Here is a 6,937-nt window from a genome sequence, read left to right on the forward strand (position 1 = left end):
GATCTCCTTCCGGGAACCACTCCCCCCCGGGGTAGACTATACTCTCTGTCGGCTCCCGAACGTAAGGCTCTCGAGGATTATTTGTCTGTAGCTCTTGACGCCGGTACCATAGTCCCCTCCTCCTCTCCCGCCGGAGCGGGGTTTTTTTTTGTCAAGAAGAAGGACGGGTCTCTGCGCCCCTGCATAGATTATCGAGGGCTGAATGACATAACAGTTAAGAATCGTTATCCGCTTCCTCTTATGTCTTCAGCCTTCGAGATCCTGCAGGGAGCCAGGTTTTTCACTAAGTTGGACCTTCGTAACGCTTACCATCTCGTGCGCATCAGGGAGGGGGACGAGTGGAAGACGGCGTTTAACACTCCGTTAGGGCACTTTGAATACCGGGTTCTTCCTTTCGGCCTCGCTAACGCTCCAGCTGTCTTTCAGGCATTAGTCAATGATGTCCTGAGAGACATGCTGAACATCTTTGTTTTCGTTTACCTTGACGATATCCTGATTTTTTCACCGTCACTCCAGATTCATCTTCAGCACGTTCGACGTGTCCTCCAGCGCCTTTTAGAGAATTGTCTTTTTGTGAAGGCTGAGAAGTGCACTTTTCATGCCTCCGTCACATTTCTCGGTTCTGTTATTTCCGCTGAAGGCATTAAGATGGATCCCGCTAAGGTCCAAGCTGTCATTGATTGGCCCGCCCCTAAGTCACGCGTCGAGCTGCAGCGCTTTCTCGGCTTCGCAAACTTCTATCGTCGTTTCATCCGTAATTTCGGTCAGGTGGCAGCTCCTCTCACAGCCCTTACTTCTGTCAAGACGTGCTTTAAGTGGTCCGTTTCCGCCCAGGGAGCTTTTGATCTCCTCAAGAATCGTTTTACATCCGCTCCTATCCTTGTTACACCTGACGTCTCTAGACAGTTCGTTGTCGAGGTTGACGCGTCAGAGGTGGGCGTGGGAGCCATTCTTTCTCAGCGCTCCCTCTCTGACGACAAGGTCCACCCATGCGCGTATTTTTCTCATCGCCTGTCCCCGTCGGAACGTAACTATGATGTGGGAAACCGCGAACTGCTCGCCATCCGGTTAGCCCTAGGCGAATGGCGACAGTGGTTGGAGGGGGCGACCGTTCCTTTTGTCGTTTGGACTGACCATAGGAACCTTGAGTACATCCGTTCTGCCAAACGACTTAATGCGCGTCAGGCGCGTTGGGCGCTGTTTTTCGCTCGTTTCGAGTTCGTGATTTCTTATCGTCCGGGCTCTAAGAACACCAAGCCTGATGCTTTATCTCGTCTCTTCAGTTCTTCAGTAGCCTCCACTGACCCCGAGGGGATTCTCCCTGAGGGGCGTGTTGTCGGGTTGACTGTCTGGGGAATTGAGAGGCAGGTAAAGCAAGCGCTCACTCACACTCCGTCGCCGCGCGCTTGTCCTAGGAACCTTCTTTTCGTTCCCGTTCCTACTCGTCTGGCCGTTCTTCAGTGGGCTCACTCTGCCAAGTTAGCCGGCCACCCTGGCGTTCGGGGTACGCTTGCTTCCATTCGCCAGCGTTTTTGGTGGCCCACCCGGGAGCATGACACGCGTCGTTTCGTGGCTGCTTGTTCGGTCTGCGCGCAGACTAAGTCCGGTAACTCCCCTCCTGCCGGCCGTCTCAGGCCGCTTCCCATTCCCTCTCGACCGTGGTCTCACATCGCCTTAGATTTTGTCACCGGACTGCCTTCGTCAGCGGGGAAGACTGTTATTCTTACGGTTGTCGATAGGTTCTCTAAGGCGGCTCATTTCATTCCCCTTGCTAAGCTTCCTTCTGCTAAAGAGACGGCACAAATCATCATCGAGAATGTTTTCAGAATTCATGGCCTTCCGTCAGACGTCGTTTCGGACAGAGGTCCGCAATTCACGTCTCAATTTTGGAGGGAGTTTTGCCGTTTGATTGGGGCTTCCGTCAGTCTCTCTTCCGGCTTTCACCCCCAGTCTAACGGTCAAGCAGAACGGGCCAATCAGACTATTGGTCGCATCTTACGCAGTCTTTCTTTTCGCAACCCTGCGTCTTGGTCAGAACAGCTCCCCTGGGCAGAATACGCCCACAACTCGCTTCCTTCGTCTGCGACCGGGCTATCTCCTTTTCAGAGTAGCCTCGGGTACCAGCCTCCGCTGTTCTCATCTCAGTTCGCCGAGTCCAGCGTCCCCTCCGCTCAGGCTTTTGTCCAACGTTGCGAGCGCACCTGGAAGAGGGTCAGGTCTGCACTTTGCCGTTATAGGACGCAGACTGTGAGGGCTGCTAATAAGCGTAGAACTAAGAGTCCTAGATATTGTCGCGGTCAGAGAGTTTGGCCCTCCACTCAGAACCTTCCCCTTAAGACGGCTTCTCGCAAGTTGACCCCGCGGTTCATTGGTCCGTTCCGTATTTCTCGGGTCATTAATCCTGTCGCAGTTCGACTTCTTCTTCCGCGATACCTTCGTCGCGTCCACCCGGTCTTCCATGTCTCCTGTATTAAGCCCGTTCTTCGCGCCCCCGCTCGTCTTCCCCCCCCCCCCCCCCATCCTTGTCGAGGGCGCACCCATCTACAGGGTCCGCAGGATTTTGGACATGCGTCCTCGGGGCCGTGGTCACCAGTACCTCGTTGATTGGGAGGGGTACGGTCCTGAGGAGAGGAGTTGGGTTCCCTCTCGGGACGTGCTGGACCGTGCGCTGATCGAGGATTTCCTCCGTTGCCGCCAGGTTTCCTCCTCGAGTGCGCCAGGAGGCGCTCGGTGAGTGGGGGGGTATTGTCATGTATTGTCATGTTGTGTCTTTCTGTCCTTTCCTTTCACCCTGTCTCCCTCTGCTGGTCGTCTTAGGTTACCTTTTCTCCCTCGCTTTCCCCCAGCTGTTCCTTGTCTCCTCTTGACTACCTCGTCACCCCTTCTCCCACCTGTTCCCCTTTTCCCTCTGATTAGTCCCCTATATCTCTCTCTGTTTTTGTTCCTGTCCTTGTCGGATTCTTGTTTGTTGTGTTTCATGCCTGAGCCAGACTATCGTCATGTTTGCTGTAACCTTGTCCTGTCCTGTCGGAATCTGCCGGTCTATCTGAGCCTACCTATGTTTGGTTATTAAAGAAGCTCTGTTTAAGTCAGTTCGCTTTTGGGTCCTCATTCACTCACCGTAACATAAGTATGTAGTGCACGGTGAGTTATGTGGCTCTATGAGGTTTTCAGGTCGAGAAACAGCCTCATCCATTTGCAATAACGTCAATTTATTTTTAACATCGCAAGAAAATATGACGCTTAAAAAAAGTCCCAGAATCACAAGACTAGGTGCATTGAAACCGCCTCGGCCCATAGAGATGGACCCTAAAGTTTCTGTTCGATAGCTCTTTCAGAGACCCTGTAGCAACGCCCAGAAAAAGTTAATTTTCAGCACTAATTAAGGTCACCGCTTGGGCTCCGAATGACCTATTGAGGCAAAATTTGAGATTAGTTAGGCCTACACATAATGTCAGAACTGGACCCGCAGCTAAAAGGTAACTACGTGTTTTATGTTTTTTATGGTTTTAACAGAAGGTGCTGTGAAAACATCACCAAATGGACAGGAATGGCATCATCGTAGTCTCTAGGCCGTGCTGAGTTCAACAAGGTGCCTCACTTGACCGTAGCTCGCTCGGTCTGACAGCAGCTACTGTGAAAAAAGTAGGTCCAATAATAATCCAGAGGGCGCGATCAGAGAATTCATGCAATCAAATCAAATGATAAATTATTATATTTATAAAGCCCTTCTTACATCAGCTGATATCAAAGTGCTGTACAGAAACCCAGACTAAAACCCCAAACAGCAAGCAATGTAGGTGTAGAAGCACGGTGCAGAAGCACCTTTGAAGAAACCTAGAGAACCAGGCTATGAGGGGTGGCCAGTCCTCTTCTGGCTGTGCCGGGAGGAGATTATAACAGAACATGGTTAAGATATTCAAATGTTCATAGATGACCAGCAGGGTCAAATAATAATAATCACAGTGGTCGTCGAGGGTGCAACAGGTCAGCACCTCAGGAGCAAATGTCAGTTGGCTTTTCATAGCCGATCTTTCAGAGTATCTCTACCGCTCCTGCTGTCTCTAGAGAGTTGAAAACAGCAGGTCTGGGACAGGTAGCACATCCGGCGAACAGGTCAGGGTTCCATAGCCGCAGGCAAAATAGTTGAAACTGGAGCAGCAGCACAGCCAGGTGGACTGGGAACTGCAAGGAGTCTTCAGGCCAGGTTTTCCTGAGGAATGGTCCTAGGGCTCAGGTCCTCCGAGAGAGAGAGAAAAAGAGAAAGAGAGAGAGAATTAGAGAGATCATACTTAAATTCACACAGGACACCGGATAAGACAGGAGAGATACTCCAGATATAACAGACTGACCCTAGCCCCCCGACACATAAACTACTGCAGCATAAATACTGGAGGCTCAGACAGGATTGGTCAGGAGACACTGTGGCCCCATCTGACGATACCCCCGGACAGGGCCAAACAGGCGGGATATAACCCCACTTTGCCAAAGCACAGCCCCACACCACTAGAGGGATATCTTCAACCACCTAAACTTACAGTCCTGAGACAAGGTCGAGTATAGCCCACAAAGATCTCCGCCACGGCCAAACCAGACAGGAAGATCCCGTCAGTGACTCAACCCACTCAAGTGACGCACCCCTCCTAGGGATGGCATGAAAGAGCACCAGTAAGCCAGTGACTCAGCCCCTGTAATAGGGTTAGAGGCAGAGAATCCCAGTGGAGAGAGGGGAACCGACCAGGCAGAGACAACAAGGGCGATTCGTTACTCCAGTGCCTTTCCGTTCACCTTCAATCTCCTGGGCCAGACTACACTCAATCACAGGACCTACTGAAGAGATGAGTCTTCAGTAAAGACTTAAAGAGACCGATTCTGTGTCTCTCACATGGGTAGGCAGACCATTCTGTAAAAATGGAGCTCTATAGGAGAAAGCCCTGCCTCCAGCTGTTCGCTTAGAAATTCTAGGGACAGTTAGGAGGCCTGGGTCTTGTGACCGTAGCGTACGTGTAGGTATGTACGGCAGTACCAAATCGGAAAGATAGGTAGGAGCAAGCCCATGTAATGCTTTGTAGGTTAGCAGTAAAACCTTGAAATCAGCCCTTGCCTTAACAGGAAGCAGTTCTAGTCAAGATTCTAGCAGCCGTGTTTAGCACTAACTGAAGTTAATTTTGTGCTTTATCCGGTGAGCCGGAAAGTAGAGCATTGCAGTAGTCTAACCTAAAAGTGACAAAAGCATGGATTACTTTTTCTTCATCATTTTTGGAAAGAAAGTTTCTAATTTTTGCACTGTTACGTAGATGGAAAAAAGCTGTCCTTGATACAGTCTTGATATGTTCGTCAAAAGAGAGATCAGGGTCCAGAGTAACGCCGAGGTCCTTCACAGTTTGATTTGAGATGACTGTACAACCATTAAGATTAATTGTCAGATTCAACAGAAGATCTCTTTGTTTCTTGGGATCTAGAACAAACATCTCTGTTTTGTCCGAGTTTAAAATTAGAACATTTGCAGCCGTCCACTTCCTTATGCCTGAAACACAGGCTTCCAGCGAGGGCAATTTTGGGGCTTCACCATGTTTCCTCGAAATGTACAGCTGTGTGTCATCCGCATAGCAGTGAAAGTTAACATTATGTCTCTGAATGACATCACCAAGAGGTAAAAAATATAATGAAAACACTAGTGGTCCTAAAACGGAACCTCAAGGAACACCGAAATTTACAGTTGATTTGTCAGAGGACAAATCAACCAGAGACAAACTGATATCTTTCTGACAGATAAGATCTAAACCAGGCCAGAACTTGCCTTGAACCTTCCAAAAGAGACTGTAAACAAGGTGGCTTTCCACCAAGTACACAGACTTCGAGCTCGGAGCGACAAGGCCACCGATCATTGCAAAAAGGAGCTGATCAAAAGCAGGGGAAGGGAGCTCAAAAGGACCAAATTCGGTCTCAATGACCAATTTCCTAGGGAGATAAATGAACGTTGTAAGAGACAGTGGAAACAGAGGGAGAAGGGTCAGCGTGCCTTTCTCATTGTGAACAAACTCTTTATAGAAGGGCAGCTATTCCGAGTCAGCTCCATAACACCGTGGCTGTAATAGTTTCTACCGGGACTATGGGTTCCGAAAAAAAGAAAGTATGGGAACTGTAAAAATATCTGAACACTATTAAGTGGATATGAACACACACATACTCAATTACATGCTCACTTACACATACAGATTTATACATACACACACACACCTGATCTCGCTCTCTTCGCTCACTCTCGCTTTTTCTCTTTTCTCTTCTCTTCTCTCCCTCTCTCACCTCTCTCTCTATTGTCGAGAATTGTTTTATAATTTAATATGTTTCTTGTTTGTCTATCTTTTTCATGCATTTGTCTACAAGTTTATATATGTTTACAACAAGCAAGGGGAAGATATCAGAATAGGGACATTGGGGAATAAAAACATATTGTACGGAATACGTTAGTACTGTAGTGAAGCCGTCTCTAGAGTAATGCAAGGTCTCTTTCATGATCATGTGAAACGTCAATTGCTATGGAAATGCTCAGATGTGTTTTTACATTATGTAATTATGAAGCAACTTTGACATATGGATTACAATTATCATCATGAATATTATGGCTATATGCACTACATGTTACACACATAGACACTCAACCATGCAAATCGGCAGAGTTTTTTTTTTTTTGGACAGCATACATTATAGTCTTACTCTTATACAGACATCGTACACACTTTCCCTAAATCACATCCATCCAATATCATACACATCAACCTACTCAGATTTACTACACACATAATATCTTGTCTCAATTTTCTAACATCTGTGACATTGGCTCACAGGCAAACAGGCAAAGGAATAAAACAAATAGAACCTATTTCTTGAATTCTAAATATCAGAATTAGAGGGCTCTAATTTTGACCGTCATAAT

Source organism: Oncorhynchus mykiss, chromosome 27 (genome assembly GCF_013265735.2).
Source record: "Oncorhynchus mykiss isolate Arlee chromosome 27, USDA_OmykA_1.1, whole genome shotgun sequence".
Lineage (NCBI taxonomy): Eukaryota > Metazoa > Chordata > Actinopteri > Salmoniformes > Salmonidae > Oncorhynchus > Oncorhynchus mykiss.